The following is a 25506-nucleotide window of genomic DNA, read 5'->3' as shown; positions in this document are numbered from 1 at the left end:
CTCCAAAGCTTTGAATTAGACATTTTCCACATTAATTTATTCATTCAACAAACATTTATTGAATTCATATGTGAAAAATTGTATGCAAGTTGCTGAGGATAGAGTAATATAAAACACTCTATCATTCCTTGCAGAAATTCAGGCCTAGCTAGAAAGGACAAGTCTCCTGTCACTGTAGTACATATGATTAATTTTGAAATAAGGGCAAACAGGGCGTACTATAGGCATACCAAAAGACAGCATCTAAATCCAATTTTGAATAAGAGAGTTTTTATTTGGGGAATTGAATTTTGAAGGACAAGAAGAAATTAGCTAAAGAAAGAGGAAAAAGACATTCTAGGAAGAGTAACAGCAGAGAAAAAGCATGACATGACATGGCACCTGAGGAATCAAGGATAGATCCACACGGCTGGAGATAAGGGAACTTTCATGAGGCAGTAGATAGGAATACGTGGTCTTGTTCTAAACTAAGAATTATGAGTCTTATCCTGTAGCTGTTGTGAATCCCTGGAAGCACAGTACTGGCATGATCCAATTTACATGTTAGAAGGATATTTCTGGCACCAGTGTGGGGGGACATGTTATTCAACCATCAAGTTTGCTCCGACCTTCTCCAGACTATAAGGTGTCCCTGAAGGCTGGTCTGTATGGACCATATCAAAGAGCTCCCTGGGATCTACTTCCAGGTGGCCCCAACAGAGGAAGAGAGGGAGGAAATTAAGGTCAGTGTATTTGTTCCTCTGACTCCTTGCCTGATTGTCTCAGGTTAGATGCATCCCTACACCAAAGTTAGGGCTCCTGTAGGAGGCTCTATCTAGGGACTATGGCCCCACTCTACTAGTACTGGGATCCTCCACTATCCCTGGTGGTTTCTATGCACGCTGCCTGCAGCTCTTTAAATGGTTACTTAATTAAACTCCACTGTAATTCTCCAATATGAATCCACCACATTTTATTCTGCCAAAATTCTCACTGATAGCATTTTTATGGTTTTACTTCATCACATAGTGAGGTCAAAATCATTTTTCACATTTCACAGGTGAAGAAACTTAAATTTTAAGAAGCCAGGAATGAATGTCCCTCCCTGCCTAGAAAGTCAGCTCCTTCCACTTCCTCAGATCACAGTGGCATGAGATCCTTACTGACTACGAGAGGACTGGCAGGTCCTGGGGATAGAATCTGAAAGACCATGCCCCAATATTTCGTGCGTTTCCACCTTTTACCATGCTAACATGGTGGATCTGCAGAAAATATGATGTGACTTCCCATGCATTTCGTCTTGCTTCAAAAAACCATTGGATGAGCCATTGCCTCCTTACCTTCAGAATGAATAAAACTTCACAGTTGCATCCTCAACAAGGCAAGGGGTCTGTGACAATCACTCCAATTTGCCAAGACCAATGTTATATATATTTTATATGAAAATATATTACTATATTTTTGGTATATACTATGTATATTTCTTCTTTAAGCATTGTTCCTCTAAAGGAATTGTCAACCCCATTGAAGGAAAAGGCTGTAACTTTTTTCCTCTCAACTTTACATAAATTTCAATGCAAAATCTAATGTGCACTTCTAATAGGAAGTATTTAACAAATGCTAAAAATATAAACAATCCAGATGACAGCGTTTTCAAGCAAAATTCACATGGTGAGGGTTTCTTTTTTTTAATCAAAGAGTTTAAAGCAATTTAACTTGTCTACATAAATTTTTTTCCTTATACCATAACATGGAATAGAGCATTGATATTTTACTAAAGAAATAGATGTCAAATGATAACTTTTATTTTGCTATCTTATTTATACTAATAGTATTATCCCTTTTTTCAGGATCTAATTTATTCTTTCTCATTATATCACAGCTCCTTCATCCCACATATTTGTCTTCTAATCTGAATTCTTGATATCGTTGATAAAGTCTTCAAAAATATGATGGTGCGTGAAAGTCACTAGCATCCTAAAAACCTTAAAAACAGATATGATGACACCTAGTGGTCCCAAGAAAATGTATCTGGCTTGAAGCTAAGTAGATTCAATGAATACGCATAGAAAATAACTGAGAAAATTGACGAATTTCAAGCTTAAACATGAAAGCACACACATCTGCTGAGTATATACGTCCTTCACTTACTGGACTTTACATTCCAGAAGGGACAGGTCAAATTAATCCCAAAGTGATTTATCTTCTTACAAATCTTTTGTGTGCTGACAGAATACATTTGAACTTTCAATACAAAAACGTAGATGAGGCATTCTACAAAAAGATTAATCTAATTTGAATTAATCAATGAAATATTATTTAAGAGGTCACTCAGCGTTGATGCATAACCCCAGAAAAATCTCAAAGAGGCTCTTCATATTTCCCTATTTTTTATATTCATAGCTAACACAGAACTAAATTAAATGCTATACAACCTTTCAGTGTAATATTTACAAATAAACAAATACCCATCTTTCCCAATTCCTCAGAGAATTTAAAATGACAACAGATTTGAAATGCCAAAGTCTTCAGGATAATAATTTAGATGGTGTCTGTTATTGAAATTATCAGAGTGCCATCATAAACAGGACTTTGTGTTTAATTTCCTACCTGTCATATGAAAATGTCAAACTATATTATAACAGCTATTAAAGATGACCCAAAAATTGGATTCTGCCTTCTGTCCTGAGTTTTATTCAAGGTACATGCAATATCCACATTATTATGCTCAAGGAGAAAAGATAAACACAGTGTTAACTCTCAATTTTATCACATCATCATCATAGCAAATGGAAAACATGCCTGGCCTTTTGCTGTATTATTGGAAACAATAAAGTAAAACACGGTTTTAACTTGAAATAAAATTTGGTAATGTACCTGTGTAAGCTCTCGTGTGAAGAATGGAAAGCTGGGTGTCAGGAAACTCAATCTAGTCCTTGTTGTGCTTTCCCACCTGTGTGACCTCAGGCAGCTTCCTGATCAATTTATGCTTCAGGTTCCTCACCAGTCATACCAGCGTGTGCACCTAGATTATATTTAAAGTTTCTTCTGCTTCTATGATGATACACTGTTAAAGCTGTCAAAATCACAACTAATAAAAGACTAGTTGATTTTCTGCATAACTGTAAAGTTTCAGAAAATCACTTTCTTTTTCGTTTAGCTTTGTAAGGCTACCGTGTTCATTAATCACATTTTCTCCTCCTGAAAAATAAATTCACCAGGAATAAAAATCCCGCTTACAATCTCCAGGAAACACTAAAAAAGATTCATTAAATTTAAATATGCAACTTTAAGGCAATGAAACTGATTTCTGTAAGACTCTCCATACAGAAAAAAATTCATTCACTTCTACAATATTTTCTTGAATGACATCACATTACAGATAATTATGCAGCAGAGAATTTCATTGGCTACTTTGACATATTTAGGGGGAAGTAGAGAAAGACACAAATAAACCACTGCATTTGAATTCATGTAAGAAAGAGCTGTGAGCTCTATTGCATTACATTTACAGAATCTGATTAATAGTATACCGCTATTAAGATTCTGGCTTCTGGTGGGAATTATAATGTATCTTAAACGTGACCTAACTTCTTCTTTCTACATTATTATTAATTAAGATCATCTTGGGAAAAAAAAGAAGCTATTTTTGCATTCCACACATACCCTGCAGGGAGAAGGCATAAACACATTCTTTAGGAAGGGCAATCAATTTTCTAATCATCTAATAAAGACAGAAGTTCTTGCTCAGGTTCATTTCATTCCAGCTCTCCATCAGCAGCAGAGCACAGAACCTGGACCAAAATATGTGCCACTCTCATTTTAGAGCAGAAAGGCCTTGGAAGAAATTATGAAAATCCACATATATTGTCACAATATGATACCCTTAGATCAAGAATTTATACTTGTTTTTTATAGGCTCATATCTCTGTACAAGCAATCATCCATATTTCACTATAATTCAAATATAAATATTTAGAAGAATGAAATTTGATTGTTTTCTCAAATATTATATTAAATCTCAAAGAATAAATCAAGATAGTCTTTGCATATTCATAAGTTTCAAACAATGCTTTTCTCCCTTTCAAATTAGCGAACATTAATATCTGCTTAAATGTATAAACATAAAACACAAATATGTATGAATTTTGATGCATGATGTGAAAAGGCTCTATTTCACTGAGTTGTTAATGATGATATAAATAAAATTAACAAGGCTAGAGTATTTTATACTTTCACTAAAATGCCAAGATGCAAATATATCTTTCTAATAAGTTAAAATGGGTATCAGCTTATTACTTATAATAAAGTTGCTGACAAATCTATTTACCTTAGAGTAATGTTAATGAGTGATACTTTGGGTTATCTATTACTCAATCCAGGACTTTTTTTCTAGTTCTTCTTAGATACTTTCAAAATCTTTCCTGGAGACTACTATCTGGCTGCAGTACATTACGTCCATTTTACAGATGGCTAAAGCAACACAACAGCATATTAATCAGCAATGAGATAGTTCTTTCTGAAAATAATCACTTTCTCATATTTTATAAACTAAGAATAAATGGAGCAATATTTATTTAACATATCTGATGTATCTATATTCAACACGAACCTTTTTGTCTGAAATAACACACATATCGTAAACTAGTTAGCAATTCAAGTTCATTGAATAGGCTATAAAAAGTCTATGATATTGGAACTATTGTAGGAAAAAAGCGGAAAATATAAAAATAAGGAAAAAAGTGTAGAAAGAATAAGAAATTATTATTTTGGTATGTATTTTAAACCCAAAACAGCTTGTTGAGAATTTTAAAGTTACATGAAGAAACTACTTTTTTTACAAAAACGTAATAAATTATTTGATGTTAACAAAACTATGGCACAATGATTGGTGGCTTTGCTATCAAAACAAACAGGTAGATACAGGGGCTATAACTTTAGTTCCCAGAAATGACTTTGAAAACCAGTCAACTGTAAATTAATCTTAACCACAAGGCATTGTGATTACAGATGTCCTCTCATTCATTCCTGTCTGAAAGGTTCCGCTCCATCTACCCACTCCAAGAACCCCACTGTGGTTCTCGCACTGATCTGCTGTTGGGCTGAGACAGGATTTTTTTTCTCTCCCTGGGACTATATTTTACCCACAGAATGAAAATAATATCACACAGAATTATTTAGAAGAACGGTTACTGCTGATTAATTCATGACTATAAAGTACTTTTCAGCTACTCTACATTCTTCCCAGGGAATGCAGCCAGAGGCAATTTTACCTTTTCAGATAGTCTTACATAAAACCTAAAAGATTCTGAACATAGTATTTTTCAAACAGTTTTATTCTTTCCAACCATCTGTAATGACTGGTTGTTTTACATTTCTAAAAGGCAAAATATTATATCATCAAAAACTTACTCCTGATTTCATAAGGGTAAAAGGCTTCCAGAAATTGAGGTTGTTAAAATGATGTGAAATAAAGTTAGCTCTTAATATTTAACTGAAAATTATGGAAACGAAAATAACACTGTCCTATGCAAGTTTAGCTTTAGCACTTTTTTGATGTCTGGCTCTCGGCTGTATGTTTCCTTATTGTAATTATAACTTTTCTCGGCTGAAAAGTCTGAAGAGCAGAATGCTACAGCAAAAGCCAAGTGGAACTGTATGGTCTATGACATATGGGACTTGGATATCAAATATTCTGAAGTTAGTAATATTTAAGCAATATTTAAGTTATTAGCAGTATGCCTCAAGGTTCCCTACTTCAGAACTTTTTGTAAGTTAACCTAAAGTAGAAATATACTATAAGGAAAAATAAATAACCTTGCACAGATCATTCATTAAGGTTTTCATTTGAAAAAAAAATTGAGAACATTTCTCACTTGACAATAATACAGGTGTAATTGGGGCAAAACATTGAAAAATAGCTGAATTTATCTGTAGAATATGTATCCTATGCAATATATTTGGCTTTGTAATCAATTGTATACTTATATCTGGATATGGGGTTGTCTGAGATTATTGGAATTCGGAAAAGATATTAAAGATGTAAAAAGAGAGAATGTGTTTAAAGGCCAAGTTCTGGAGAGCTGAGATTCTGCTTAATTTCTTTTTTTTGACGGAGGGTATTTCTATCAACAGTAGACTTGAATTGTGTGGTGGTTTGAATAAGGTTAGAGAATCAAACCGATAATTTGTATAAAAAAATGTTTCCAGATATTAGTTACCTTTGTTTTCAAGCGATAATAATTGCCCACATAAAACTGGGGAAAAGGAGAAAAACAAAAGTAATATTCATTGAAGATCTATTCCATATCAGACTATTCTAGTACTTTAAACAGACTGTACTCCCTCATTTCTCTGCCCTTCTGGAGACAGAGGGATAACTTATCTTTCACGTGGATTCTCAGAACTCTTCTCAAAATTTGCAGAATATTCTATACCTCTTAGTAATACTTAGTATTGCTCTTTTCGCTTAGGCACGTTGTCTTCTTTATTTCTAGGCTCTAATCCTGCAGGCTACATTGCAGGAGTAAGAATAAGCAGAGAGATAGTGCTAAATTATCTGGTCTCCCCATCTCCATATCAGCAAGACTGATGGTTTTCACAGCCAATTGGTGATGAAACTACCACGTGAACAAGCTGTGCCTAGCATGGGGTGGGGGACCTCCAGGCAGGAAGATCACAGACTCTCTCACTTTTTCATGAATAAACAATTCTCAATTTACAGCTTGCCATGGTTGATTTCAAAAGCGCAGAAATGTTTGTTTTCACAGTTTTACCCAGTTTAACACTTATCTGGGGGGAGTGAAGAGTCACCCTCTTCTTCACACCATCATAACCAGAGGTCAATCCACTTACTTTTCTCCTTACCTTTTTCTATTTACTTTTCCTTGTCAGTAAATCATCAAAATCTGTAAATAAAGAAATCTTTTGGGGGGAAGTTTAGGTACTCAGTAAGTTACTTAATTTTTATAATTTATAAAGCACATCTATCTTGTCAAAACAGTACTTTACAAACATAATAAGCATAATAAACTGTTGATTTAATGGCAGTGCAAAAGAATAATCAGTGGCTTACTTGCATGGTAAGATTATTTATGCAGTTTATTTCTACTGAGTATTTATGCAAATTTGATGAATATGAATCTATAAGGCCAAAGCCAAAAATTGCCTTGAATTATCTATACAAGCTGTTTACAAACTTCTTTGTTTACACATTATCAAAAAACAATTTCTATCCAACACTATCCTTTACAGTTTTGTCTCTAAAAATTTTTCATTCCCAATTTAAGTAGTTGAAATGGATAAGATTTCAATTTTATTTCAACTATTAAATTTTTTAAATAAAAATTACAAATCCTTTTTTCTATAGATATCCAACAGAGATTGACCATAAAAACAAACAGGCAATTTTGTGGATAAACTCTCCTTTAATTCTTTGAAATTGTATAACATTTCTTTTTTTCCTTGAACTCCTCATTCCCCACTACTTACTCCTGAGACTTTTATCCTAATCATTCATATATATCTTATGCTTATTTTTAGCAGATATCATCTCTGTAACAAAATTTTGCATTTTTCTGTCTAACTTTAATTTTTACGCAAAAATTTCTTCTTTATTGCAACACAATTATAACTTATATGTAACTTATCAAAACTAAATAAATATGAAAAATAACTATGAGACAAAAATTAAAATTTCATTAGAATTATATCTCAATAAATGGCTGAGGCTTTTTAAAATTTGTTTTGTTTGATACATTTCTACAAAGAGTTCAGGACTCCACTGGGGAACACTATTTACAGCTAAAATCTGACAGATTTAGAGCCAGCCCTGATGGCCTAGTGGTTAAAGTTCCGCGCTCACTGCTTCAGCGGCCTGGGTTTGCTTCCCCGACTGTCGTGGAACCACACCACTTGTCTGTCTGTAGATATTCTGTGATGGTGGCTCACGTGGAAGAACTAGAATGACTTACAGCTAGGATATACAGCCATGCACTGGGGCTATGGGGAGAAAAAAAACAAAATGAAAAAGACGAAGATTGGCAACAGACGTTAGTTTAGGGTGAAATTTTCCCTGAAAAAAGAAAAAAAGACATCTAAAAAAAAAAATCAGACACATTTAAGCATCAATTCTACTCTAATTCCTATGTTTATAGATGTAAGCATTAAGAAACATTGTTTATAGAAATTAGGAACTAAAAGGCTTTAATACAAGAAAAATATGCAATACTTTCAATTCCTTCTGAGTTAAATGTCAAAAATCACATGTCTATTTATCAAAAATGTTTCTGCTGTGATCTAGCACCAGACAGCACTATTAGGTGCTTGCTTGTAAAATTTTGTTGAAAATAAACAATTTCTTAGGAGTACCCTGTAGAAGTATTTAGTACCCAGTCAATAACTCATTCTACTCAATATCAAGAACAGTAGTTTCCACTGTAATTTCTTTGTTGGTTTTAGGGTAAAGCACCAGAGGGAGAGTCAGGATATGTGAGAAGCATAGATTTCTTTGGTACACTGGAGAAGAGCAATGGCAAAATGAAAGGTGGAAAATTAAAACCAACATGATGCCTTGACTAAGGGATTCAGGTTCAGGAAGATCAGTTTAGAGAATGAATATATATGGAGCTGTAGGCTCTCGAAATTGATTCCTTATACCTGCCAATTCCCAGGTAACTGTGTCATGTACACTCAGTGATAAGTGTAACTCAGTTTTAAGACCATTGACCTACATCAAGCCCTAATGGTACAAAAGTAGCCTACAGTAAGTCAATTAAACATGTTTAACCTGAAGCTACATGTGAAGGACGGACGTGAATACACCATTAAATATGTGGTGTACGTAAAAAATTGCAGGTTTAATTCATTAGCATAAAGTAAACTTAAACATGTTTTCACATAAAAATCAAATGACTTGCAAACCCCAATACTCAATTTCAATTCCTGCAAAATCACTGTGACTAAGAGGATCCATTAAGATGCTCTGAGATTCCTCCTTCTCTCAAATCCTAAAGCATGTATTTTACTATAAATCTTTTCTTCTTTAGGACTAAAATAAGTAAAATTTAAAGCAGGGACCCTTTCCCTACATATTTTAGACAATAGAGAACAAGCAGAAATAGCGAGGTTATTTGTTCCAGGAGATACCTACCCCGAGAAAAAAGAATGTGAGCCAATTAAAACAGCTAATTTATCAAGATTCACAACTCATTTACCAGCATTGCTTCAAAATCTTTGGCTCACTGTGCACACTAATCATGAGCCTTGATGAAAAAGACCTAATCAGAAGGAACTATTAATATTAGTATAATATTAATCTCTTAGACTTTTGGATACACATCTCTCAATTAAAGAGACATAAGCCTTCCTCGAATTATTTCCTTGAATTTGAAACTGTTCAGATTGGGGTCCAGAAGCTGAGAATTTTTAGGAATCCTCCTAAAGCAGACAATCTTGGAGAAGAAGGTAGCTTCTGAGCAAGACCTTAGGATCAAGACAATGAACATGTCTCGATGTTCAAAAACGAGCATGATGAAGTAGACATCTTCCACCTAAAATCCACAGAATACGATCCAGAAAACCGAAAGGTCTCCTTGTCACATTTTAACCTTATATTTTTAATTTTTGTCTACTCGACTGTTTTCATTTATCTTTGCTGGTTTAATACTCTGCATTGTCTTAGACACTCGAAACTATAGTTATGAAATTACTGAGCTTTAGTGCTTTGGGTTGTTTTAATGCCTGGTTCTGAGAGCTCTAGGGACTGTGATGGGATCAGTTCATTCACGTGGGTTAATGTGAGCATTTTGGGCTCCTGATGTAGTGGTAGACTTAAAATTGTGATCAAATCTTTCCTTAATATGCATATTGCAGGGCAGAAATGCAATTTCTCAGGAGTCTCAAATACTGCCCAGCAGCGACTGTACCAAACGATCTAACAAACAATATTCCATTTATAGATAAAAAAAAGAAAGAAAATCTGACATGTTTAAAAGTCAGAACTGCAATAAAAAATTCTGTATGCAACCATGACACACTGAATAGTGATGAATATCTGATATCTGGATTGATCATATTCCCTAACAATGATATTCTATCCTCCAGCTTAGGCTGAAGAATGCAAAAAGGGGGTACTAAAAACTGAAACCAACAAATTTACCTGCTCCTTTATTAAATAATACTGAAATCATATGAACTGTTCATCTCTAAGTAAAGCACTGCTGAGAATGAGTAGAGATAATTTGGCTATTTACTCCAGGAAATACTTGCTCCTGGAAAATAACACTATTAGGGAAATAAAATAGCTTACTTGTTGATATTAATTCTTTCCTTATCCATATTTGCTTCAAAACTTTGACTCACTGTGCCCAATCTAAAGCTATTCTATGTTAAATTTTGCCCAATCCCATCCTTCTCCCTGCCTTGAAAGACTTGCCTTAAAATCACTCCATGCGGGCCCTAAAGCCATATTAATATCCTCCCTTGACTTCCCCTTGTAAAACACTACTCACATTCTGCCAAGATGGTGTCCCTACTCATTGCATTATGTGTAACAGACTTATCTTCACTAGATTAAAAGTTGTTCTTGTATTTTGTGGAAAGTCAACAGTTGGCAATATGTACTGACACTGTAACACTCTTTGTAATTATGTATAGAAGTGTGATTTACTTTGATATTGTTATTCTACTATTCTTATTTTTTTTATTTACCAATCAGATTTTGAATACTGTTGTCAGAGACTATATCTCATTTGGTTATTTATAGTGCTCCATAGCACTATATCTTAAGCATCTAATATTTCATTTATTCAGCAAATGCATAGACAAATATGACTAAAGATTTTAATAATATGTACACATTCATTAAATTCTCACTGCATATATGTACAAACGTGTGCACACACACAGAAATATGTATGTGTATATAGTTTTTAATAGATACACATTCTAAGTATTAATTAGTAAAATATACATGATACACAATACTGAATATATTTTACATATTTTTAAATGTGCTTGTGGATACATAGACACAGACACACCACACATAATTTTGAGACTATATATAAATATTTGTGAGACAGCACATATTTTCCAATTTGTACTTTTGTTTTCTATCATTGCAGATGTTGCATACAAAAGAATATCCATTCAAATAAACATCTGAAAAAAATCTAGGCACCTTCATAATCTCACAAGCCATCATTTTAACATCAAACTTATATAAAAGTAAACTTATGCACAAAATGAAGAGAAAGCAGAGTCATAATTAGTTTTTTACTCAAAGCCTAATATGTGATATTAGACATTGATGATGAAATGGCACATAAATTATCTGATTCCCCAAAATAAAACCTACGATCGTATACATTTATAATTATCTTTCAAATATAAACATGTTTTCTTTTCCATATTTGCCCCATATGCAAAGCTATAAATCACTATTTCCTTTACAACTTCTCCTGATGCTCTGTGCCATGCGACTGTTATAACAAGCTAGTGATTCACATATGAACGTCTAGATTTAAGGTGAAAGTTTGTTTATTCTTCTGCACCTGTGAGTTTCAAGCCAGATAACTTTTTGCCCTGAAGAAATAAAATATTCAATTTAATATATTTGCGAAAAAAAATCAGTTGAAGCCACAAGAAATTCCTATGAGATTTCTAAATATTCCTGGAGCATATTTCATAGTCCCTAAGCAATGAACATGTATAAAGATATAGCAGCTTGGTAGAGGCAAGATGCAGCCCTTATTCACATCTGTCAGCTAATAGAAGACTAAAATGCTACAGCTGCCAGGGTAAATATTAATCACTCGAGAAAAGAAAACTGTATTAATCTCCTATGCATGCTATGTTTATATATGAGTGCTATTTATGCACCGCATGCTATGCTTTTGCTAAAATAACCCTGCCCTTGATAAGCCATAGGGAAGTTTTGTGATTGGAAACAAATCACGCATTTACGTGAGTTAAAGCATCAGCATGCACCGGAGATAAAGAAAGGCCAGCTACATTACTAAGTGCAGAGAATCACAAATGTAATCGAAAATCAAAACTGTGACTTTTCTTAAGCAGGATGATAGAACAGTACCAATACAAAACTTAGACTTCTGAAATAACCAACCTTTATTTTTCTTACCACAAACAATATAAAGCCAATTATTTGATACTGCTGTGAATTTCTTTTTGAAAAACAAGTATAACTGAGGGGTAGAGATTAATTTTAATTTCAGCTGGAAATCCTGATTTAGAATATGTTTAGGAAATCTTTTCAAACAAAAGTAAAAAAATCTGATATCTTCCCCTGTTTCTTGCTGTGACATGGTTGGCAGCTATTTCTGAAACACAACAGAGAGAGAAAGCTGGTATACCAGTGCAACCCTCTGTGGATCTTCCAGGAAGACTGTCCTCCGACTCAGCGCTATCCAGGTCCAGCATTACCTTGTTCTGCTCCTGCAGACCTATACACACCAGCTCCCTAAGGGCCAGTGAACTCCAAGAGAGCAACGTTAGAAGTGATCTTGGAATCGAGCCCTCAGCATTTAAAAGTAATATCTACTATTTCTTTCTATGGATTCCAAGCACCAGGAACTAATGTTTTTTACTTTCCTCCTCAATAGAAACACATGCGGAAAAGGAGACAGGCTGAGTTCTAGGTAATCAGAGAATGATCACATGACTAACAACTCAACTCATTTTCCTAAAACCTCACTAGGAAATAAATATAATAAAAACAGTGAGGAGACACACTGCAAAGCGTCATAAGTGGAGGAGAAATAGAATGAAGGAGTGATGGGGAATGGTAAAGAAGAGTGAGGTAGGTAGAAATACTTGGACAGGAGCAGACTGTTGGATTGGAAGCAAATAGAGCTTGTAATGACAGAGCATTTGGCTTGAAAATGCCAGAGAATGGGAATGAAATTTGGGGCTCAAAACAAGGGGATAAATTGAAAGCCCTATATATGGATTTTTAATAACCTCCAATATCATACTCCTACTTCAACAAGCAGAGAGAGAACCCAGGTTTCTAATTCCAAGTTAAAAAGAAATTAATAGTTCTTCTTTAAAGGATTTGGAAGATACTAGAGAAAAAAAAAATGCCTCAGACATGTTGAGATCTTCAGAGTAATAGCTGGTTTCTCTCTGGTTACCCTAAAATGCAATAGGGCAATCAGGGGGCCCTCCCTGACCGTGTGCTCGTAGTTCCCAATGAGTTCCTCTGTCCTTCCATCTTAAATATAAAGAAACAAGTAAGGACCACAAGACCTTGTTGGAAATGACAAACAAACAACTAAAATGACCTCTGAAAACACAGACAGAAGTCCTTAACGATTATGAAATATCCCCAATTAGATTCCCTAGACGTACGTACCATTACATCTCAGCCAGAAAACAAGATCCATGTTAAAAGAAAAAAATGAGTAACCAAAGGATAACACTGCTCTGAAAATAAAATATAATTACTAAAATGGGAAAATCAATAAAAAATTTGGAAAACCCTACTAAATATTTCCCAGAGAGTTGAACAAAAGATCAGAGATAGAAAATATGGAAGACAAAATACATAAACCATGAAGTTCAACATTAAATTAATAAAAGTTTCAGTGGAACAAAGAAGAGAAAATAGAAGAGATAGGTCTAAAAGAAATCAAAAAACAAAGAGACCTGGGCCTGGCCTGGTGACTTAGTGGTTAAGTTCCCGTGCTCTGTTTCAGCGGCCCAGGGTTCAAAGGTTCAGATCCCAGGCACCATCCTACACACCACTCATCAAGCCATGCTGTAGCAGTGTCTCACACATAAAATAGAAGAAGATTGGCACAGATGTTAGCTCAGGGCCAATCTTCCCCCAAAACAAAAATTAATCCCCAGAGCTTAAATCCAGGAGTCTCCAGATTAAAAGATCACACCAAGTGTACAAACTAATTTAAAAAAAATAAGGTTAATACAAAAGTGTGACCAAGATGATCTTAATGTTCCCCTGAGCTTGATCAAACTTTAGATAGGTTTCTTCCTCGTTCTGACTTCCATTTCATTAGAGCATTTACTTTAGAAAACTTGTAATTCTAAATCCTTTCTTTGCTCCTTTGAGATATAAATCCTCACCCCAGACTCTCCACCAATTTTATAATTGAGGAATATCGGTCTCAAGGTCCTGGGAGACATCCCTTTGAAATGTAATCATAGAAGAAGATAGCACCTTAATCTCCTTAGGGTGATAAGGTGAGGGTGAGGATAGGAGTCTAACTTCAAAAGCAACAATTAGCAAACACAGAAGGTATAATCACATTGGTCAACCTCCCTACTCTCCTTATTGTCCCCCAGTACTTTTCCACTAGCACACTCCAGTGCTTAAGCACTCTTCCAACTTTTGTTTCAGCAGAGTTGAGTTCAATCTCTCAATTTGCAATAGTCCTTAATAAAATCTTCCTTTCCTGTTTAACTTGTCTGATTCAATTTTTCTTTGACAAGTGCATCATCAACAATTTTCAGAATATCAGGGATAAGGAAAGGATCTAAAATAACTCCAGAGAATGGAAAAAGATTATCAATATTCTAAACTTCTAAATAACATTACTAGATACTGAAAGAAAAAGGAGCAATTCTTTCAAGTTATGAGAGAAAATAATTTTAAACCTAGAACTCCACCTTTAGCCAAGCCATAAATCAAGAAAAACAAAGAATATAAACAGTATTATAAACACAGAGAAGCTTTCTTCTTTAAACCTCTATTTAAATGGAATTAAAATAAAAGTATTGGTGTTAAGCTTGGTTGGCTTAAAGAAGAATAGTAAAATAGATATAATGAGACAACTAACATCTATCGTAAGATGGCACTCAAAAAATGTTGAGAGGATTTAGAGACTGGGAAGACTACTGAGGTATGATAAGCACACATAACATTAAAAAAAGTAAATTACTAATTTCAGAACCTGTTTCTCTACCCCTCTTTTAAAACCAGACAGATAAAATGGACAAGTATGTTAATATACTAGAGATATGGGTAGCACAAATAGAAAGCACATTTTAATTGACGTATAAAGATATAGATAGGGCAATTCTTGCAACCACAAATAGAAAAAAGCAAATTAGTTTCAAGCACATATGAAACACAAAAATTGACTATACATTTGATCACAAAGGAAGTCTCATCAAATACTAAAAGAGAAATATCATACCCCATTAAATAAAAAAGAATTCTTTTTAAATCCCCCAAAATCAACATGACCTAGACCGCATTCTCTTACTATAATGAGATTAAAATTTATTGATAAAAAGGAGTCAATGCCCAAAACCATTTCATAATAAAAACTCTGAGTAAACTAGCAGTAGAGGGAAATTTCCTGAACTTTATAAAGAATATCTACAAAAAACCTACAGCTAACATCACATCTAATGATGAGAAACTCAAAGCTTTTCCACTAAGATCAGGTACAATGCAAGGATGTCCCCTCTCATCACTCCTTTTCAACATCATACTGGAAGTTATCGCTAATGCAATAAGGCAAGGAAAGAAACTATATACATATTGGGAATGAATAAATAAAACTGTCTTTATTCATAGATGATTTGATCATGCATGTAGAAAATCCTAAAGAATCAACAAAAATACTCCCAGAACTAATAGGTAACTATAGCAAAGTTGCAAGATGAAAACATAATATACAAAAGTTGTTTTCCTATATACTAGCAATGAACAAGTGGAATTTGAAATGAAACACACAATACCACTTACATTATCACCCCCAAAAATGAAATACTTAGGTGTAAACCTGATAAAATATATGTAAGATCTATATAAGGAATACTACAAGACTCTAATGAAGGAAATTAAACAACTAAATAAATGGAGAAATATTCCATGTTCATGGAGAGGAAGACTTCATATTGTCATATGTCACTTCTTCCTAACATGACCTACAGATTAAATGCAATCTCACTCAAAATCCCAGCAAATTATTTTGTGGATACTGACAAGCTGATTCTAAAGTTTATGTAGAGAAGCAAAAGACCCAAAATAGCCAACGTGATACTGAAGGAGAAGAACACAGTTGGAGGACTGACACTACCCAACTTTAAGACTTACTATAAAGCTACAGTAATCAAGACAGTGTGGTATTGGTGAAAGAATGCACAAATAGATCAATAGAATAGACCCGAGAGCTCAGAAATGGACCCACATAAATATAGTCAACTGATCTTTGACAAAGGAGCAAAGGCAATAAAATGAAGCAAAGAAAATATTTTCAACAAGTGGTACTGGAACAACTGGACCTCCACATGAAAAAAGAAATGAATATAGAGACAGACCTTACATCCTTGAACAATTTACTCAAAATATATTACAGATACAGGTGTATAATGAAAAAGTATAAAACTCTTAGCATAGGATAACATAGGAGAAAACCTAGATGACCTTAAGTATGGTGGAGAAAACCTAGATGACCTTGAGTATGGTGATGACGTTTTAGATACAACACCAAAGCCACAATCCATGAAGGAAATATTCATAAGCTAGACTTTTTTTAAATTGAAAACATCTACACTACCAAAGACAATGAAAACATTAGCCACAGACTGGGAAAAATATTTGCAAAAGACACCTCTGATAAAGGACTGTTATCCAAAATATATACAGAACTCTAAAAATTTAACAATAAAAAAAAAAAACAACCGGGGCCAGCCCCAATGGCCTAGTGGTTAAGTTCAGTGTGCTCTACTTCGAGTGGCCTGGGTTCAGTTATCAGGTGCAGACCTACACCACTCATCTGTTAGTGGCCATGCTGTGGTGGCAACCCACATACAAAAAAGAGGAAGATTGGCAGCAGATGTTAGCTCAAGGCAAATCTTCCTCAGCAAACACGTTTTTAAAAAAGAAAAAATCAATTAAAAAATGAGATAAAGACCTGAATAGACAGCTCATCAAAGAAGATATGTAGATGGGAAGCATATGAAAAGATGGTCTACATCATATGTCATCAGGGAAATTCAAAGAATAATGAGATACCACTACACACCTATTAAAATGGCCAAAATCCAGAACACTGACAACACCAAATGCCAACAAGGATGGGGAGAAACAGGAACTCTCATTCATTGCTGGTGGAAATGCAAAATGGCACAGCCACTTTGGAAGACAGTTTGGTTGTTTTTTACAAAACTGCACATACTCTTACTATACAGTCCAGCAATCACACTCCTTGGTATTTATCCAAAGGAGTTGAAAACTTACATTCACACAAAAACCTGCACACGGATGTTTACAGTAGCTTTATTCATAATTGTCAGATCTTGGAAGCAACAAAGATATCCTTCAGTGGGTAAATGGATAACTAAACTGTGGTACAGCCAGACAATGGAATATTATTCAGTGATAATAAGAAATGAACTATCAAGCCGTGAAAAAATGTGGAGGAAACTTAAGTGCATACTACTAAGTGAAAGAAGCCAATCTGAAAAGGCTATATACTGTATGATTCCAACTAAACGACATTCTGGAAAAGGCAAAATTATGGCGATTGTAAAAAGATCAGTGGTTACCAGGGTTGGGGGGGTGGGGTAGGATGAATAAGCAGAGCAGAGGATTTCTAGGGCAGTGAAAGTACTCTGTATGATACTGTAACAATGGATACGTGTCATCACACATTTATTCAAACCCATAGAATATACAACACCAGAAGTGAACCCCAGTGTAAACTATGAACTTTGGGTGACTATAATGTGTTAATGAAGGTTCATCAATTCTAAGAAATTTGCCACTCTTATGGGAGATGTTGATGATGGGGGAGGTTAGGTACATGTCAGGGCAGTGGGTATATGGGAAATCTCTGCACCTTCCTCTCAATTTTGCTGTGAACCTAAACTACTCTAAAAAAATCTTAATTTTTTTAAAAAGTAGCCAATGCCTACACTTCTAAAGTTAAAAATCATCACATTGAGATTGAAAAATTTCAATAGATATAGAAAAAATCATTTGAGTGTTTCCAGGACTGTGGTGGACTACATCTTTCTTTTTAAAAAATTATGTTCCCATGGACCAGATATCAGAAAGTAGCAAAAGTATGTACTTAAAACAAGTTATTGAGCTCAAAAGAAAGTTAGGGACAACTCTAAACAGACAGAAAGATAAAATAAAATAAAAGTATATGAACCTGAAATTGGAAAAAGACTGTTCTTCCTTAATGGAGATGTCAATGCTGGAAACTGAGACACAGGGAGAGAAGGGAGAAGGAGAGACAAGGTATTGTTCTAATAAATGAGGGGGGAAGCTGATACAGAACATCAGGCATAAGAAATTCAAGAAAAACACTTAGTGGAAGGGTCACTAGGGAATAATTTGTCTTCATGTGAGGAGACCCACAAATGAAACTGCCTCTGCCTGTGCCATCAAGAAATACAACTACTACTGATGATGATAATGATGATGATGATGATGATGATGATGATGATGAAGAAATAATAAAACCAACAATAGCAATAACAATACTAACAACAATAATTGTAGTGTCCCTTAATAATTTCTATCCATGGGACTAAAACATTTGGGTCTGGGATTCAAATTTAAAAAACATTTTATTGCAGGAAGAAAATCACCAGGTGAAGAAATTAAACAGAATTTATTTCAGCTTGGTAATATCATATCAGCTGATACATATTAAAGAAAATACCAATCTTCTTTGGATATAATCATCCTCAATCAAGGTATTCCATGATCCCACAGGTGAAATTCATCTAAGTATGAACTAACTACAAAGAACTGATGAAACAAAACATTAGTAGCAAGTGTTGGCATAAGTATACCAAAAACAAGGTCAGATTTAAACTCCTAAAATCTTTAGACTTTAGAATTATGAATTGGAGCAAAACACCACTATGACTAAAGAATTGTGAAGCATAAATGATGAATCTACAAAATTATGCAAGCAACAAGACAATATCAAAAATGGCCAGAGAGATTTGAGGAAGAACCAAAATACTCATAGAGTATGTGTCGGGGGGTGGGGGGGGGCGTGAGGGGGTGGGGGGGTGTGTGTGTGTGTATGTGTGAAAGCAAAAATTAAATCAACAGGTTAAACATCACTTTAGAGGCAGCTGAAAAGATCATTACTGAATGTATGATCCAGAAAGCAGACAGAGAAGTAGAAATAAAGAATATGATTGAGGTTAAGGGACTTGAGGATAGAAAAAGGAGGTCTACTATATGCCTAATTGGAGTTCTAAAGGAGAGAATGGGGGAGGAGTTATTAGGAGAGACAATGAATATAAATATCCCAGAATTAACGAAAAACATAAATCCAAACATATAGAAAGCACAATGTGTATCAAGTGAAATAAATAAGAAATGTCCACTGAGATATATTTATTGGAATTGCAAATACCAAAGAAAAGTGAAGATCTTCAGAGAAATCAGAGACAAAATGGAGACAATCTCTAAGGAAGTTACTATAACTATAAAAAGTAGAATTCCTAAGAATAAAAATATAAGGCAAAGCTAGTAGAATTATATCTTCAAATTGATGAGTAAAATATATATATATATAGTGAGATGTACATATATATAATATGGTTATATTTAGCAACTTACAGTTTAATACACAACAGGAATATTATTTTAATGATTATGGTGAAATAAATACATTTTTATCAAAATTAGGGAGCAAAAGATAAAAAGGAAAGAAAAAGTGGAAAAAATGAAATATAAGAAAATATAAGAGAAGAGGTGAGAATAAAGGATTGAAACATTAAAATAAGCAATTACAAACCAAAATATAACTGGCATAGTTATATTGAAAAAAAAGGACTAAGAAAAAAATGGAAAACATCATTAGGGATATACAAGATCATCGTATATGAGAAATTCAAATTCTCCAGGCTGATTTAGCAACTCAAAACACACATGTACTAACAGCGTAGACTTAAAATTACCAAGTAAAAATTAAGAGAAACAAAAGGAGAAATAGCCAAATTCATCACCATATTGGGAAATTTCAAAACATCTATCTTTTATAAAGGCCAAAAGTCAGTAATGGTATAGAAAATTTAAAAAATATAAGTCATATTTAATGGTAATTTAGAGAACCCATACGTGACAATCACAGGATATTTTTATCAGGAATGTTTGTTTTGTTTAAAATGTTTTGTTGAACATTTTAAAAACTTGTCATAAATAAATCCTTAAAAAAAATCTTAATACACTTCTAAGAAGTGATATCATGCAGATAAGTTTTTGACTGCAATTCAATTGTCAGAATTTTTTTACAGATAACTTTTAAAATACTACATACTTTATAAAAATCACACTTTAAATATCTTAATTTATAAATAAATTCATAAATAAAATGACTGAAGAAATAAATAAAATTGTATATAAACCAGTGTACATGCCAAAGGAAGAGTAGATAATAAACTAATAGACTATATTAAGAAATTAGTAAAATTGTAATAAATGCAGAGTTAAAAAAAGAGTGATAAAACATGGACAAATATACGTAAAATAGAAAATAAAGATACAAAAATAATTCAACGAAACACAAAAAACATTGATGCCCAATATTTCATGTTGAGGAAGACACAAATCACCCAATCTGCTAAGAAACCTTGGATCCTATCTTCATCCATCGTATACCCAGAGTCTGACTACTTCTCAGCCCAGTCTGGTCCAACCTGCCGCCCCAGCTCCTCTGCGATGACTGCAATGGCCTCCTAACTGTAGCAGCTTGCTTCTTCTTCCTTTTCCCCATGTAGTGTAGTCTCAGCACCACACTCAGAGTGTTGCCTTTAAAAGAGTAATTCCTTTGTGCAGAATTCCTCACCTCCATTTCACTCAGATAAGGGCCCCCCCCCCCCACTTTCAGTGGCCCACAGGATGCTATGTGAGGTGTTTGTTAACTCTTGGTCCTCATCTCCTGCTACTCTGCCCCTTATTCCCTTGCTCACTCCCTACCAGCTGTTTCTGGAACATTCCAGACATTCTCTAATTTAGGGACCTTTGTTCCAGGTAGTCCTTCTTCCTGAAACTTCTTCCAGATGCCATTTGGCTACATTCCTCCATTAATTCAAGCTAAAATACCTCCACTTCAAGGATGTTGACAATGACCACACTAGTTACTATTTGAAGCTTTCCACAACTTCCAACCTCCCTATGTGTTCTAGCTTTTCTTTTTCCTACAGCACTTATTAATTCTAACATATTATAATATATACCAGTAGTAAGTTTATGGCCTGGCTCCCACCAGAATGTATATTCTGAGTCAGAATATCTAGTTGGATTTTAATAATGAAAAAGTCCTGCTTTATGTAATTTACCGGAGACACACCTAAGACACAAGGATTCGAGAAATCAAAAGAATCATAAGAGTTTATTTTTCCCGATATTTATTGCAGGTTTATTTATTATCAAATGATCAAAAACAACTGAAAACAACCAATAAGGGACTAGTTAAATAAATTACAGCTCTTCCATACAATGGGAAATCATGTCTTCACTAGACAGGATCGAGCAGCTCTAATTATAGTATATGAAATATTATCAAGATATATTGGTACAAAAATAAATATGTAAATAAATAAAGCAAAGTGCAGCGTGTATATATAGTATGCTACAATTCCATGTGTGTAAATACATGATTTACTTCCAGAAGCATATGATCTATTTCTGAAGGGAAACACATGTACCTTGTAACACTGGTGGTCTTCAGAGTGAGTAGACTATGTAGCTGGGGGATGGGTAGGAAGGGAGACTGCCCTTCCAAAATTGTGTGCCCCATGAATATAACTGCTATAAAACAATTAATTGGATATACCTACTAAAATATGCAACTAAACTGGGGCAGAAGTCTCTTGCTTTTAAATTTAAGTATATATTAAGTGGATAAATATACAAGAAGCTAAAATAGAAGGCAAATGATCTGATTATGCTCTCTTTCCCAGAAAAATAGTACTTTTAACACTTGTAAGAGAAATGGCTATCCTGATTGTCTCCAGAGCATCCTACATATTCCCCCGGACCACATTCCCATCCCTCCTAGAGACGTACTATGACTTATGAATGTTTTCTCTCCTGAAGATAAACAAGTGACTTTCTTCTACCTCTGTCTGCTTCAGAGAAATAAATGTGCACACGTGCATGCCCACACACACAATTTTAACCTTAGTCAGCACTTTCCTGTTATACTGCTTATTTTTCTCAGTTGTGTGCTTCATGTTTCATGGACACATTTACAATCAAATATACCACTAGGCTTTGATAGGTGTTTTTCTCTTGCTCAACCTGGCACACAGCCATCAGCATCCAAGACCATCTTGTGAAGTTGCCGTCCTCATGCAAAGCCCTATGTAAAGTGAGTTTCCAGTCTATGTCCTTGTGTGACACATTGAAAATGTATCGCAGAAGACATACACTGCATAAAACAGACAGAAAGAGTAGATCAGCAGTGAAATAGTGAGCTGACATTAGGGTCAAACAATGTATTTGCTCTGAATACTAAGGGCCAAGTTTATTGTGTCAATGAAAAGCTCACAGTAAACATACAAAGTTTTTGCTTCTCTTCCATTACAGATAAATCACATATTTATCACTTGTTCAACTCGATCACTTAGGCCTTGTAAGGCAATATTTAATTTCAATACAGTCATCTTCACGAGCCTAATCACAATCCTCCTGTTATTTCTGAAATGCAGAAAAGACCCCTTGAGGATTTCCACAGGGGCCAGATATCCTGGAGAACTTCCCTGAATTTCAGAACTCCTGCCTTACACATGTGTTTTTGTTAAGGCCCTACATGTTGCTTTCCAAGGGGGCAGACGGGCATTATATGCATTCCCTCTACAGTGTGAATGCGAAACAGAAGAGCACCAGGCAGGCCATCAGGAAGCCAGAGTTCTTATAATAGGATCCCAACACTTAAACGGTCAGATATTTTGAGAAAATATTTTAAGAACCCCTTATGGGAAAGTAGTCAGCTTCATCATTTCTAAGACTCTAAGTTCTAAAATTAAGTGAACGTCCATGTGGACATTTGTATATGAAGATGATTTAGTTGGTCTGTAAGGGAGTATATTTGTTTATCAGGCTGAGATAACACAGTACCACAAACTAAGTGGCTTTGAAACAATAGGAATTTATTCTCTCACAGTTCTGGTGGCTAGAATTCTGAAATCAAGGTGTTGGCAGGGTCTGCTCTCTCTGAAGGCTCCGGGTGAAATTCTGCCCCATGCCTTTCTCCTGGGTTCCGGTGCTGCCTGCAATCCTTGCTGTTCCTTGCCTAGTAGATGCATCACTCTGATCTCTGCCTCCATCAGCACATGGTGTTCTCCCTCTGCCTGTCTCTGTTTTGCTACAACTATTCTTATAAGGACAGCAGTCCTATCAGATTAAACCCACCCTACTCAGTATCCTATTCTTAACTCACACCTTAATTACAACCAACTAGGTCACATTTTCACAAGTACTGGAGACAAGGACTTCTACATATTTTGGGGGGAACATAATTCAACCAATAGCAGTAGCACAGAGGATATTGCATACTTCCCCATATATACCTTTAAAATCAGATACTCAGTTTACCAATCTAATATGTGGAGAAACTGAAATACAGACAATTAGAACTTAGAAACCTAAAAATCCCATAGTCATGAAGAATATCTCAAAGGACATTATCTGTCATGCCTCTGCATTTTATAAGAAAAATGTGCCTCTCTAAAATATTGCTTCTTCAGGAAAATATATTGAAATTGAAACATAAAAATAAAGAAGATCCCACATCAGATATTATTGCAGGAAATTCAAAATCTTCCACACTCATAAATATCTAAGGAAACAATTGACTTTCTTTAACAAAATTACAAATCTGGTAAAGTTTAGATGATACAATTGTAAAGAACGTTTTATAGTTCCTGATAAGGTAATATAGTGCTACTGGAAAGAATTCACTAAGGAAAATGAGATTTACATAAACAAATTTTCACTTATTTATGCAAAGTAGTATTATAATAATGTTAATTCTTGTATATATTAGGATCTAATAAATAACTGTCAAATTAATCCGTTCCCTTGTTTTCAATAGTGGATGGAATGTCTGGTTGATGTGTGTTCAGAGATGTCCTTGTTAAACCATAAACAGAATGTTACAAATGTTTTCCTGATGGTCTTCCTGCTTCTTGCACAGGGATCTCTATGAATACAAGAAAGGTCAGGCTGGGAGAGGTGGTTAAGAAGGAAAACTGTGTCGGTGTAATGGTAAATGAGGCTCAATGTAATGTGCTACTTTGTCATCTGGTAAAATCTAGAAGCCTCAAATGGCCTAACCTCAAATTTCGCCCCCCTCCCAACTCTGCTCCCATGGATAAGGTCCCTTAGCCAAACCGCCCTCCTACCTAACAGAGGAGGCAGAATGCCTGCTTCTTCCTGAGGAATGGGTTTCAGTTCCTTGGCAGCCTACAGAATTATTGGAACAAGCTAATCACATCCTCCCCTAGGAACCAGGGGTGGATTCACCCTCTTGATACTACAAAGCCTGCCTCCTACAACCCCTGGTTGTTCCTCCCATAACGCTATGTAGTCCTGCATGACATGCAATGTCCTCCTCCCCAGGCTGTGAATGCACATGACTAATGAAACTGCTGTTGATCACATCTGTCCAATGTCAGGTGTCAAGCATTTAGCCATCCACATAACCCTAGAGCAGGAATGCCTCCTTCACCAAACGGGTGAATAGGAGGCAATTAAAACAAACATTTAGTTAAATGACCACATAAACAAGGAATTCCTAGAGGCTCACAAAAGTATTTAGCATCTGACTGGATAAGGAGCTTGATCTCCTGGGGCATGAATAAGCAGCAGCTACCTGTGCATGCCCATCTTCTTACAAGCCATGTATTATACCAGGATATAAACATTACTTTATCAACTAACGTACCAAAAGGGAGCTAAATGGTCTACCTGTTTATAATTGTTTGGAAATAAAGAGTATTCTGGTTAAAGAGACTGAGTTAATTAAAGTATGGATTTAAACTTAGAAGCCTTGAAAGAAAGAGATTTATTTATTTTAGCCAAAGTTGTCATATTTACTTGTCTATAAACCACTTTTTTTGAGGAAAATCTAGTAACATTTAAGAGCATCTAGTCTTTTGCAGAACACATTTTAGGAACACTATTTACACTTTTGGCTTCTATTTACACCTCTGCAATCCATCATTCACGCAGCAAACAGTCATCTATCTAAAAAGCTAATATGACCATGTCATGCCCCTGCTTGAATCCCTTTGGTGGCCTTCCATCCCCCAAAAAGGTATAACCTCCTAAATATCACATACACAGCCTTGAGTGACTGGCTCCCATTCCACTTCCTCAGTCCCACCTCTAATTACGGATAGTGGCTTGTAAGCATGTTTACAGCCCGAGAGGAAGTGCCGGGAGGAAGTACATAAGAGAGGGGACAAATAAGAGAGAAAGATTCTATAGAAGGTTGGAAGAGGGCTCAAGGTTTTAAATGGGAAGAGATGTAGCTCACACTCTGATCTTGATAT

The 25506-nt window shown here is 34.9% G+C and overlaps 1 long non-coding RNA gene across 1 annotated transcript in view; it reads right to left on the bottom strand.

Annotated features, from left to right (window-relative positions):
• Window positions 1-6078: 6078 nt before the first annotated feature.
• LOC138925438 (uncharacterized) overlaps window positions 6079-25506 on the bottom strand; it is a 133455-nt gene continuing 114027 nt past the window's right edge. The window contains exon 3 of the long non-coding RNA XR_011441609.1: window positions 6079-7980. This is a non-coding gene — a long non-coding RNA (uncharacterized lncRNA). The remainder of the gene's footprint in view (window positions 7981-25506) is intronic.

This window comes from Equus caballus, chromosome 8 (genome assembly GCF_041296265.1).
Source record: "Equus caballus isolate H_3958 breed thoroughbred chromosome 8, TB-T2T, whole genome shotgun sequence".
Lineage (NCBI taxonomy): Eukaryota > Metazoa > Chordata > Mammalia > Perissodactyla > Equidae > Equus > Equus caballus.
The sequence above is the reverse complement of the archived record's forward strand: the minus strand, read 5'-3'. Positions and strand labels throughout refer to the sequence as shown.